This window comes from Budorcas taxicolor, chromosome 17, assembly GCF_023091745.1.
Source record: "Budorcas taxicolor isolate Tak-1 chromosome 17, Takin1.1, whole genome shotgun sequence".
NCBI classification, from domain to species: domain Eukaryota; kingdom Metazoa; phylum Chordata; class Mammalia; order Artiodactyla; family Bovidae; genus Budorcas; species Budorcas taxicolor.
In genome coordinates, this window is record NC_068926.1 from 57,273,658 (window position 1) to 57,286,432 (window position 12,775).

Below are 12,775 nucleotides of genomic sequence, written 5' to 3' on the forward strand. Positions count from 1 at the left end.
GCTTTAATTTTTTCACAATTTAAGGGGTATTGAATAAAGAGAACATATTCAATATGTCATATTTTGGCAAATGTCAACCCGAACTGATTTGTTAAATATGGTTATCTTCAATTTGTGCCAATTAATTAATTAAAAATGTTTTCTTAATGCTAAATTCAGATAAGTTCTTGATTTTAATACAACTTCTGATTTTCTTCTGTTGCTCAGGTGATTTGAAATTATAATTGAGAATAAAATTTTGCAAAATTAACACATAAAAAGGCATCACTGGAAATGTTTTCCATTGCATAATTCCAAATGCTGTGGAAGTAGTTGGCGTATTTGGATAGTCATGAAACTTAATTCCATACATACATATTTCAAAATTATCCATCTGCTTAACACCAGGAGGGGTTTCAATGATAAGATCTTGGTGTACCCAATTGTGGAGAACTTGGTGTGATAAAATTTGCAAAATCAAAATTGTGTTATTTCTTTAAAAAACAATTAGTGGGATTAAAAAGTTATTCCAAGCCGACAATATGGTATTATCAGAACAAGAAAACAACATAATTTGCTCATATCTTCCCATACTCCTAAGTGACTGCCAGGGAGAAGACACACACAGAGGTAAATGAACTGAAGGTAATCTCCCACAGGAACTCCCCGGTGATCTCATGGTTAGCAGTCTGAGCTTCCTTTACAGAAGGAACAGGTTTGATCCCTGGCTGGAGAACTAAGATCCCACATGCCCCACAGCGTGGCCCCAAAAATAAAAAATATAAAGGACTTCTAAAATTATTCTGAGATGTGAAAATGTAATAAGTCAAGCCATATGAAATTGCTGCTTAAAAATAAATATATTAATAAAGGTAATCCCCCAGATCCTCATGATGAGTTGAATTTGGCTTAAGTTTTAATGTTAATCAAGTGAAATTGTATCTCCTCACTCGAAGCTCTAAGTGCTGAATAATGGCAGTGACATTCAAACTCAGCCCTAAGTGTATTTATATTATTTAATAGGAAAATACTTTGACATCTTTAGTCTAAGTATTACAAAGTATTCTAATACTAGTTATTAAGCTTTTCTAAACTGTAGTTAAAACACCTCCCCTTTGATTTGTAGCACGTTATAAACAGAATGGGTGCTATGTATTTATTTGGGTAAAGCAACTGTGGTAGACTGCCGAAAAATGGCCACCAACAATTCCTCCCATCCCTATGGGTGCGTGCCTCTTCCCCTCTCAGGAGGTGGAGTCTTTATTTTCTTACTCTTTGGAGGCTGGCCTTTGACTTGCTTTGAGCAATAGAATGTGGTGGAAGTTGGTGGAAATGCTATTCTGGGACTTCCAAACTGAGGCCTGGAAGTTTCCACTGTAATCATATTAGGCAAGAAGTCCAAGTTAGGGACTTCCCTGGTGATCCTGTGATTACAACTCCCTGCTTCCACTGCAGGTTCGATCCCTGATCTGGGAACTAAGATCCTGGATGCCATGAGACACGATCCACCCACCCCCACCCCTGCCACTACCTCCACCCCAAAAAGAGAAGGCCAGACTATCCTGCTAGAGAAAGAGGCCAAGGGAGGGCACTCCAGCGACTCAACTGACAGCTAAGTGGCCCCAGACACTTGAAGTCCCCAGACACATGAACCCCACAAGGAAAGAGGCCCAGCCATATAGTCCCAGCCACTCAAGCCAATCTGGCTGAAGTGCCAGCCCTGTGAGTGAGGATGTCCTGGGTTCTCCAGACCCTCGTGAAGCCACTCCAGCTGACACCACGTGGAACACAGATGAACTGCCCCTCTGAGCCCTGCTGGAGTTCCTGACCTACAGATTCAGGAACAAATTAAATGACTTATTTTTAGCTATTGCATTAGGTTTGGTCTGTCATGCAGTAATAGATAACCACCACAGTGACAGTTCTCCAAACTCCTTCAAACTGGAATTTACCAACTCTTAAAACTTTCTTGGAGGCTACGAAGAAAATCTAGGTAGAATATTCACTAACCAAAGCTGACATAGCTAAGAGAATTTCTTAAAAGTCCTTTTGAAAAAGTTTTGTACTGTGCTTATAAACTTTCAGTTGCTGATGTTTCTGTCATGCTGCTGCTGTTGCCAAGTTGCTTCAGTTGTGTCCGACTCTGTGTGACCCCATAGACAGCAGCCCACCAGGCTCCGCCGTCCTTGGGATTCTCCAGGCAAGAACACTGGAGTGGGTTGCCATTTTCTTCTCCAATGCGTGAAAGTGAAAAGTGAAAGTGAAGTCATTCAGTCGTGTCGGACTTTTCGCGACCCCACGGACTGCAGCCTACCAGGCTCCTCCATCCGTGGGATTTTCCAAGCAAGAGTACTGGAGTGGGTTGCCATTGCCTTCTCCAGTTTCTGTCATAGTGAGTGATTTATAATAGTCAAGGCTATGGTTTTTCCATCGTCATGTATGGATGTGAGAGTTGGACTGTGAAGAAAGCTGAGCACTGAAGAATTGATGCTTTTGAACTGTGGTGTTGGAGAAGACTCTTGAGAGTCCCTTGGAATGTAAGGAGATCCAACCAGTCCATCCTAAAGGACATCAGTCTTGGGTGTTCACTGGAAGGACTGATGCTAAAGCTGAAACTCCAATACTATGGCCATCTCATGCAGAGTTGACTTATTGGAAAAGACCCTGATGCTGGGAGGGATTGGGGGCAGGAGGAGAAGGGGACGACAGAAGATGACATGGCTAGATGGCATCACCAACTCGATGGACATGAGTTTGAGTGAACTCCGGGAGTTGGTGATGGACAGGGAGGCCTGGCGTGCTGTGATTCATGGGGTTGCAAAGAGTCAGACACGACTGAGCGACTGAACTGAACTGAACTGAATGTGTAACCATGACTATAGCAATGACAAGAGTAGTCACTTTAATACTTATCTACTTCTTACTTGAAATTAGGAAAATGAGATGTTCCAAGAAAGCTCTGAGTGAGAATGAACAGTGTTACAAACTGGACCCTCTTCTATAGCATCCCTAGGCTGGAAATATTAATATTTTTTATATGAAGTACACAGTATCAATAGAATGTTTATATGCATATATTCCTAGGTCTAAGACCAAAAGTAATTTATCTAGACCTAAAATAAGTTTGAAGCAAGTTAGACTATTTGTTCAAAGTATAGGTATGACTTGCATTCAGTTCAGTTCAGTTGCTCAGTCGTGTCCGACTCTTTGAGACCCCATAGACCGCAGCATGCCAGGCCTCCCTGTCCATTACCAACTCCCAGAGCTTACACAAACTCATGTCCATTGAGTCAGTGATGCCATTCAACCATCTCATCCTCTGTCGTCCCTTTCTCCTCCTGCCTTCAATCTTTCCCAGCATCAGGGTCTTTCAAATGAGTCAGCTCTTCACATCAGTTAGCCAAAGTATTGGAGTTTCAGCTTCAACATTAGTCCTTCCAATGAACACTCAGGACTGATTTCCTTTAGGATGGACTGGTTGGATCTCTTTGCAGTCCAAGGGACTCTCAAGGGTCTTCTCCAACACCACAGTTCAAAAGCATCAATTCTTCGGTGCTCAGCTTTCTTCACAGTCCAACTCTCACATCCATACATGACCAGTGAAAAAACCATAGCCTTGTCTAGATGGACCTTTGTTGGCAAAGTAATGTCTTTGCTTTTGAATGTGCTATCTAGGTTGGTCATAACTTTGCTTCCAAGGAGTAAGCGTCTTTTAATTTCATGGCTGCAGTCACTATCTGCAGTGATTTTGGAGCCCGAAAAAATAAAGTCTGACTCTGTTTCCACTGTTTCCCCATTTATTTGCCATGAAGTGATGGGACCAGATGCCATGATTTTTGTTTTCTGAATGTTGAGCTTTAAGCCAACTTTTTCACTCTCCTCTTTCACTTACATCAAGAGGCTCTTTAGTTCTTCTTCACTTTCTGCCATAAGAGTGGTGTCATCTGCATATCTGAAGTTAGTGATATTTCTCCCAGCAATCTTGATTCCAGCTTGTGCTTCTTCCAGCCCAGCATTTCTCATGATATACTCTGCATAGAAGTTAAATAAGCAGGGTGACAATATACAGCCTTGACGTAACCGTTTCCTATTTAGAACCAGTCTGTCGTTCCATGTCCAGTTCTAACTGTTGCTTCCTGACCTGCATATAGGTTTCTTAAGAGGCAGGTCAGGTGGTCTGGTATTCCCATCTCTTTCAGAATTTTCCAGTTTATTGTGATCCACACAGTCAAAGGCTTTGGCATAGTCAATAAAGCAGAAATAGATGTTTTTCTGGAACTCTCTTGCTTTTTCCATGATCCAGCAGATGTAGGCAATTTGATCTCTCGTTCCTCTGCCTTTTCTAAAACCAGCTTGAACATCTGGAAGTTCATGGTTCATGTATTGCTGAAGCCTGGCTTGGAGAATTTTGAGCATTTCTTTACTAGTGTGTGAGATGAGTGCAATTGTGCGGTAGTTTGAGCATTCTTTGGCATTGCCTTTCTTTGGGATTGGAATGAAAACTGACCTTTTCCAGTCCTGTGGCTACTGCTGAGTTTTCCAAATTTGCTGGCATATTGAGTGAAGCACTTCCACAGCATCATCTTTTAGGATTTGAAATAGCTCAACTGGAATTCCATCACCTCCACTAGCTTTGTTCATAGTGATGCTTCCTAAGGCCCACTTGACTTCACATTCCTGGATATCTGGCTCTAGGTGAGTGATCACACCATGGTGATTATCTGAGTCATGAAGATCTTTTTTGCACAGTTCTTCTGTGTATTACCAATACTGAAATTTAAAAAAACTTAGCTATTTAGTTTTACCAAGTTTGCCAGCCTTTTGACAATAGTGTGTATGGAAACATTGCTAGCAATTTTGTCCACCTCAAAATTGTTTTATCTGCAAGAATGGGGTAGATTTTTTTAAAATTATGACCTGTCTTCTGGGGAGAAAGCAGGTGCATTTTAAAAAATATTTAGTTTTAGTTATTTATTTGGGTATGTCAGCTCTTAGTTGTGGCACGTGGGATCTAGTTCCCAGACCACGGATTGAACTCAGGCCTCCTGCATTGGGAGAACAGAGTCTTAGCCACTGGACCGCCAGGAAAGTCCCCAGATTGGTGGATTGATTGATAGATTTTTTAAGAGAAGAGCAGGACTTCCCTGGTGGTGCAGTAGATAAGAATCCACTTGTCAAAGCAGGGGACACAGGTTCAGTCTCTGGTCCAGGAAGATTCCACATGCTGAGAAGCAACTAAGCCCCTGTGCCACAACTACTGAAACCACACTCTAGACCCGAGAGCTGAAACTGCTGAGCCTGTGTGCCTCAGCTACTGAAGCCCACGAGCCCAGAGCCCGCATCCTGGAACTACCGAGCCCCAGTGCTGCAGTTACTGGAGCCTGCGTGCCTAGAGCCTGACTCCACAGCAAGAGAAGCTGCCGCGATGAGACGCCCTCACAATGGACGAGGAGCCCCTGCGTGCCGAAACTAGAGAAAGTCTGTGCAAAGCAATAAAGACCCAGTGTAGCCAAAAATAAATAATTAGTTTTTAAAAAAGAGAGAAGAGCATTTAAATGAGCAGGTGACATATAGAGCAAATACTATGTATATTTGGTGCCTGTTCACTAGGAAATTACAAAATAAAGATAGAAAAGGGACTGGAAAAGAGCCAATAATACGAGCCAAATACTAAGGGAAAGAAGAATAGTTTATACATGAGAAATTATTAGCATAAGGCATTCTGTTCTGTAATGTAACTTTTAAATGTAAGAGACTAGGAGAGAAGTGGTAAATCTATAGAAAATAAGAGAACAAAGTGACTTAAAAAAATAAGACTCATGCATGCAGAATTAGGGAAAGATCTGAAAACTAGTCCACTGGGTTTCCATTTTTGGCAATATTCTGGACTAGACAATCTAAAAACTTTTCCACATTTGATAGAAATCGAGGTAAAAATATAACAAACACCCTTTTAAAGGCAGAACATAGGGATAATCCTCTGGAGTCAGAAGATAGTGGAGGAAGGATTTTGAGTTTTAAAGGTCCCAAAGGACAGAGAGGACATAGTTTGGGGGGACTTGACACTGTGGCCTCCACACCAACAAGGACCCTCAAAGAGCTCCACCTTTATGCAAAGGGGTGGACGGTCTAGAAAACTCTGCCTAGCCAGCATAGAGCGATAACTAGGATGTTTATCAGTCTTATTCTGGGCCCCGGGTAGGCAAGAAATGTCCCCTCTGAATCTATCACAACAAGGCCCTATTCACAAAGATTTGGGGTTCTGATTTACACTATGGAGAATGCCCAAACCAAGAAAGTAGCTAAACACAAGCTCTGGAAGGACAAACCTTCAGACTCGATGTCCAGGATTCCCATAAAGATCTATTCATTTAAAATGACTAACCACACAAGGAAACAGTTCACCATGAGCAAGGGACAATAGAAACAATAAACAACAAAATAAACTCCCAACTGCCTCAGATAATTGTATTTTTAAAGACTCCATTAAAATACGTTGGATCATAGTGATTAAAGCCACAAACAAATGAATAAAAACCACGAGAAAAGAACAACTCTTAAAATAGATAAGGTACTTTTGAAAAAGAAAGTAGGATGCCTGTATTTTGGTAAGCTATCTTTCTCTTTTGTCACTGTCAGTGGAAGCAAATATTCAACATGAGACTGTACCTACATGTTTGTGTATTAACTAGAAGCAGTAAAATTTCCCCATGAGTCATTCGTCATCACCCATTCAGCAAACATTTATTGACACCTGCAGTGGGCTATCAACTGTGCTATGTCCTGGGGATACAGCAGGTAAAGAAGAAGGACTCTACAGTAGATGAGAGAGAAGAGCAGACAACACAGATACTGAGGAAGTTAACCACTAGTGTGAAGCACCTGCCCAGGGTGAAAGAAAGGAAAGGGAGACCCAGGCTGGGAGGGGCCAAAGAGGATCCTGAGGAAATGATGTGTCAGCAGACTGAAGAATGAATAAACTTTAACTGGATTCCAGACAGGCTGGTGCAGTGAAGAGTCTGCAAGAAGACCACTAAGACAGAATGAAGAAAGCCCATAGGGGTGTGGAATGTGTGTGTAGACTGTTACCACTGATCTAGTCTAGGGGCCAGATTCTGAAAAATTTTCATGTTAGGCCAGGCAGATGGGATGTAGATTTATCCTGCAGGGCCTTGGGAAGTTTGGGAGAGAAGAGATCATTAAACTTATGCTTTGGAAAGACCATTCTGGGGATGAGGTGCCAAATGGTTTAGTAAAAGGTTATATTACCTATCGTTCCTCAAGGTTGTTGTAACCAGGACTGAGCTGCAAAAGGAAGTTCCTATCCTGCAAGTTTAAGGGTGGAGGGGGACAACTGAAAACAGTTTTGATGAACATCAATAGGGGAATGAAATAGTTAAGAGGAAGTAAGCTTGACAATAAATCTATTGTGCTTTCCTAAATGGAAAAACAAGCATAAGAATAATACATAGAACATGTTTCCATTGGAAAAAAAAAAAGAGAGAAACAAAACCTAAACTGCTCCTGTACCTGTGTGCATAGTAAAAATATGTATTAATATGAAAAATAGTTTGAAAGAGCTTCCAACCTCCTCTTCTGGTTCTTCTGGTTTCTGTCCTGGATAGTTGAGGAGAGGGACAATAACCATGATAGTTCCTCTTTTCAAATAATCTGCTCTTTGTCTAAACAGGAAAAAAATTACTCCAAGGTCACAATCATGACACCCTGATTGGAAGTTGGGCTCCCTTGGACGTAAACCAAGTATTCTATTCATGATTGAATTTCTCCCGTGGGCAGCACATAAATGCCCAATAAAGGCATATTGAGGGACTTCCCTGATGGTTCAATGGTTAGGACTCTGCTTTTACTGCAGGGGGCACAGGTTTAATCCTCAGTTATGGGACTAAGATCCTATGTACCATGTAGTATGGCCAAAAAACAAAAACAAAAGTGTACTCGATTTGAGAAGGATAATATGGGATTTGGGAATGCCCTAAAAGTTATGAGGAACCTGGTAAAGATGACTTTTTTGGGAGTTAAATTCAACAAATATTTATTGAGCCCTTGCTGTGTGCCACTCTGAGCTGGCACATACGGTAAGGAGTTGTGTTTAGCAGTCTAAAGACCTAAATTAGCAACAAGCAAAGGAGGATTAGAGAGACACGGTCAAGGGCACCATGACTTTGGAGTCAGGCAGACCTGGGTTTGAATGAGGAGTCTTCCACTTACCAGTTGTTTGACCAAAGGCAAATAGCTTAACCTTTTCGGGCCTCTCACACCTCATCTGCAAAATAAGGACTGTAAAAATAGTGCCTACCTCAGAGAACTGTTGAGAGAAATAATTGAGATATTCATGTCCGGCACTTGGCACAGTACTTGGGACAGAGAAAGCTCTCTATCCATGTGAGGCGTTATTGTAGACAAATGTAGGGATCAAGTTCACTGTGTTTGGTGCTAATCTTACCAGCTACTGTGAAATATCCATCTCTGTGGTGACTTGGATAGGCAGGATAATGGCCCACAAGGATGTTCACTTTTCCATCCCCAGAACCTATGACTATGTTACCTCACATGGCTAGAGGGACTTCACAGATGTGATTAAGTTAGGGATCCTGTGATGCAGAGATTATCCTAGATTATCCCAGTGGGCCCAGTGTAATCACAAGAGTCCTTATAAGTGAATGAGGAGGCAGAGGAGTCAGAGGAGTCAGAGAAAGATGTGACAATTGGAAGCAGAGGGATGTGATGGCTGGCTGGGGGCCAGGAGCCAAGAATTGTGGGCAGTTTTTGCAGGCAGAAAAGGCAAAGAAACATTCTTCTCTAGAGCCAGAAGGAACAAAGCCCTGCCGACACCTTGACTAGCTCAGCAAGATATTTTTGGACTTCCAATCTTCTGAATTGTAAGATAATAAATGTGGGTTGTTTTTAGCCACTATGTTCGTGCTAATTTGTTATAGCAGCTGTAACAGACTCATACGGTAATGATGGGCCTGGAGATGGTCCAGATTCTATTCAAGGAAGGACATACTGTCCAGCTGCTGGGAGCATAATCTGGAGACATATTCTGCTGTCAACTTCTTTGGGGTCAGCCTCAGCTGCAGAGAGCTATCTCCTCCAAGTTCGTGTCCTTTCTGGGGGAACTCACCGCTAGTAACTGAGGTAGGCTGGGATAAGGGAAGCTATCCTTGAGTAAGGTCTTAGAGCAAAGATATTTTCAGGCATGCAGAGATTAAAAAAAAATTACTTCCCATTTACCCTCTTCTAGTAAGCTTTTGGAAATGTGTTCCCCAAAAAAATGACAGAGTAAAGTGAGAAAGCTAAAGACAAGACTCCAGGGAAGAGGAGATTTTAAATTGGCGAAAGGTAAAGCGAATTCTGAGGACAGTGACAATAAGATGATTTGAAATGACAATGGTGTAGCAGGCCCCAGAGAGCAACTTGTCCAGACTGGAACAAGAAAACAGATTCTGGGAAGAGGTCTCCAGGAAAAAGATGAAACAGCTTCTTTGAACATAGAGAATATTTTGTTGATCAGCCTATGGCAGAGATGTCAGAGCACTTGGAGAATTACTTAGAAAAAATAGTTAGAAAACCAGAGACACACACACACAAAAACCAAGGTAGTTATCAACTCTAGGAAAAGCAGAGAGTTGTCTAAGAAAGGAGGCATAGTCATAGTGCATCTACTTGGTTTGGTAATAAACAGTATTTATGTGGTTGTAATAAAAACATAATGTAAACATTTGCCACTCCTGAAGTGCTATGTAATGATGTTGGATAGGAGGTGGATAAGTAGGGAATGTTGTTAGTGTGGGGATAAATGAACCAATAAATAGTCTAAAATGGATAAATCAAGAAATTTTGATTTATGTTTCTTATTTAGAAAGACATTAATAAGTACCGGGATAAAAAATATGAAGGTTGTGGGTAGTTGCCTAAGAGAAATAGGACCTGAAAGGTGAGATGGGGAAAACTAGAACAGAGGGGTCCTTTAAATTAAATAAATATAGTTGTTTTTCAACTATACTATTTTGTTTTGTTGTTGTTTTGGCTTCAAGGTTTGTGGGATCTTAGTTCCCCCAACCTGGGATAGAATCCATGCCCCCTCAAACAGTAGAGTTCCCTGTGCTGTATAGTAGGTCCCTATTAGTTATCTAGTTTACGTATAGTAGTGTATAAATGTCAATCCCAATCTCGTAATTTATGCCTCCCCAGTTTCCCCTGGCAACCATAAGTTTGTTTTCTACATCTGCAGTACATAGATTTTGGAGTCTGACAGTCACTTTTTTATCCTCAACTCTGCCATTTGTAACCTTGGACAAATCACTGAACTTATCTGAGCCTTGGTTTTTCTTGCCTATAGAATGGGGATAATACCTGTCATAGGAATGATTTGAGAATTAAATGAGATAAAAATAAGAACAATAATAACTAAGGAACTGTGCTAGCCCCTTTATGTGTATTATTTCATTGAGTCTTTAGGACTTGCAAAATTTATGAAGGGCATCGTATCACAACAATTATTTGTATAATTATTCATTGTTTAATGTGAATGGTTTTCTGTTATTAGGTTGGTGCAAAAGTTTGTTTCTGTTATTAATAGTATTTCAATGGGAATGACGTAACTAGGAGATACAGAATGTAAACAAGATAAACTCAGTAGCATTCTGCTTATTTTGAGACCAAATTTCCAATATCCTCTATCCTCCTATTACCCATAGTATTGAACGTGAAATAAAAAGAACAATGTCCCCTGGGCATCAGCTCAAAAGTGACACCTTTTTGGCTTAGCATTGCATTCTTTTTTAAAATTGTGGTAGAATAAGCTTAACATAAAATTTACCGTTTTAACCGTAAGTACACAGTTAAGTGGCGTAAGTACATACGCACTGTTGTGCAGCCACCATCCATCTCCAGAACTTTTCATCTTCCCCAGATGAAGCTCTGTACCCATTAAACAGTAACTTCCCATTGTCCCCTCTTGCCACCCCTGTAACCATTATTTCACTTCCTCTCTTTATGCATTTGACTATTCTAGTTAATCAGCATAAGTGGAATCATACAAAGTTGTCCTTTCATGTCTGACCTATTTCACTGAGTATAATGTCTCCAAACTTCATTGATGTTGTGGTATGTATCAGAATTGCATTCTTTTTTTTTAAGGTTGAAAAATTTTCTATTGCATGAATAGACCACATTTTGTTTATCCTTTCATACACTGATGAACATTTGGGTTATTTCTACCTTTTGGTCACAGTGTATGATGCTGCTATGAACATTCATTTGCAAATATCTGTTTGAGTCTCTACTTTCAATTCTTTTGGGTATATGCCCCAGTGAAATTCCTGGATTATATGGTAATTCTATGTTTGATTTTATCCTGCTGTTTTTCATGGTGGTTGTATCATTTTACGTTCTCACTAACAATGCACCAGGGCTCCAACTTCTCCACATCCTCATCAATACTTGTTTTTCATATACATTCTTGTGCTGTATGGAAAAGACTCTGTTGTATAGATTCTTAGAAATGGAATTGCTAGGTCAAATGTATATGCCCTCCAAAAGGTTGTACCAATTTATACTTCCACCATCAGTGTATGGAAGTTCTTACTTGCCATTTCCTCACCCACCTTAAATAATATTGTACTTAATATTTGCTATGCACATGGACAAAAAATAACTCAATGCTTAAATTTTTGTGATTGCTTTGGGAATATCTTTTTGCACTGTCGTTGGCTACCCATGTAATTTAGCTATGGTGTAATCAGTTTTCTATTGGTGGTCACTTAGCTTGGTTACCAGCCCACTGCATATGTGAAACGCCCAAAGAGGAGGGTGAATTTGGGAAGCTATTAGAAAATGTGTCCCAATACAATAAAATGACTACAGAGATGTTCAAAATGATAGCCCTGAGTCATCAAGTAGTTGCATGGGATTTAGGAAGTAGAATTGTGTTTTTACAAAGAGTTCTATCAAAAATGATTTAAAATATGAAGGCTTGGTAATTTTAAAAAGCTACCGTTTACTGAACATCAACCATGTGTCACTCTCTGTGTTAGGGGCTTTTCATACATCGTTTTACATCATCTTGGCTGGAACAGACATCTCATTTTACAGTTGTGGAGATGGATTCTGGAGATGTGCTCTCAAGGTCACTAAGCATAGTAGGTGGGTGGGTAGTGGATCCCAACCCAAATCTGTCTGACATCCTTGAGAGTGACATCTGAAGTGGGTCCTGGAGCTTTGTGGAGACAAGTATGGACTACCTGGACCATAACTCCCAATGTCTCGAATATTCTGGGGCTTTTTGTTTTTGTTTTGTTCTTTTGTAAGTGTGTGTGCAAATCCAGAGTCAGTAAACTGTGAGACAAAGACTTGATTGCACTTCCGCACAGAGTGTGCGCCATGACTCACTAGGAAGTGACTTTAGGGGCTGCTCAAATACAATATTAAATGGCACTGAATCACCCAGCAAGGAAGTTACTCCCCTCTCGATCCCTTGCAATCATTTCAACAAGGAGAACGTCCCTATGTGGTGTTAGAAAGACTGTAACATCTTTTTAACCCTGGCCAGTTTTCTTTAAAAAGCAAAGATGCACCTGCAAACTCAGAGCTTCGGTAAGTAACAGTGTCTAGGAAGAATTTAATAACATTATTTTTTAAAATTATATTTACTTCTACAGTTATCATCCAATTATGGCAAGATATCTATTTTTCATTTACTTGAATGAAATAAATTTCCCTTTTACAATAAATTTGCTTTTGTAGAAATAGCAAGTCACTTCATAGAAAATTA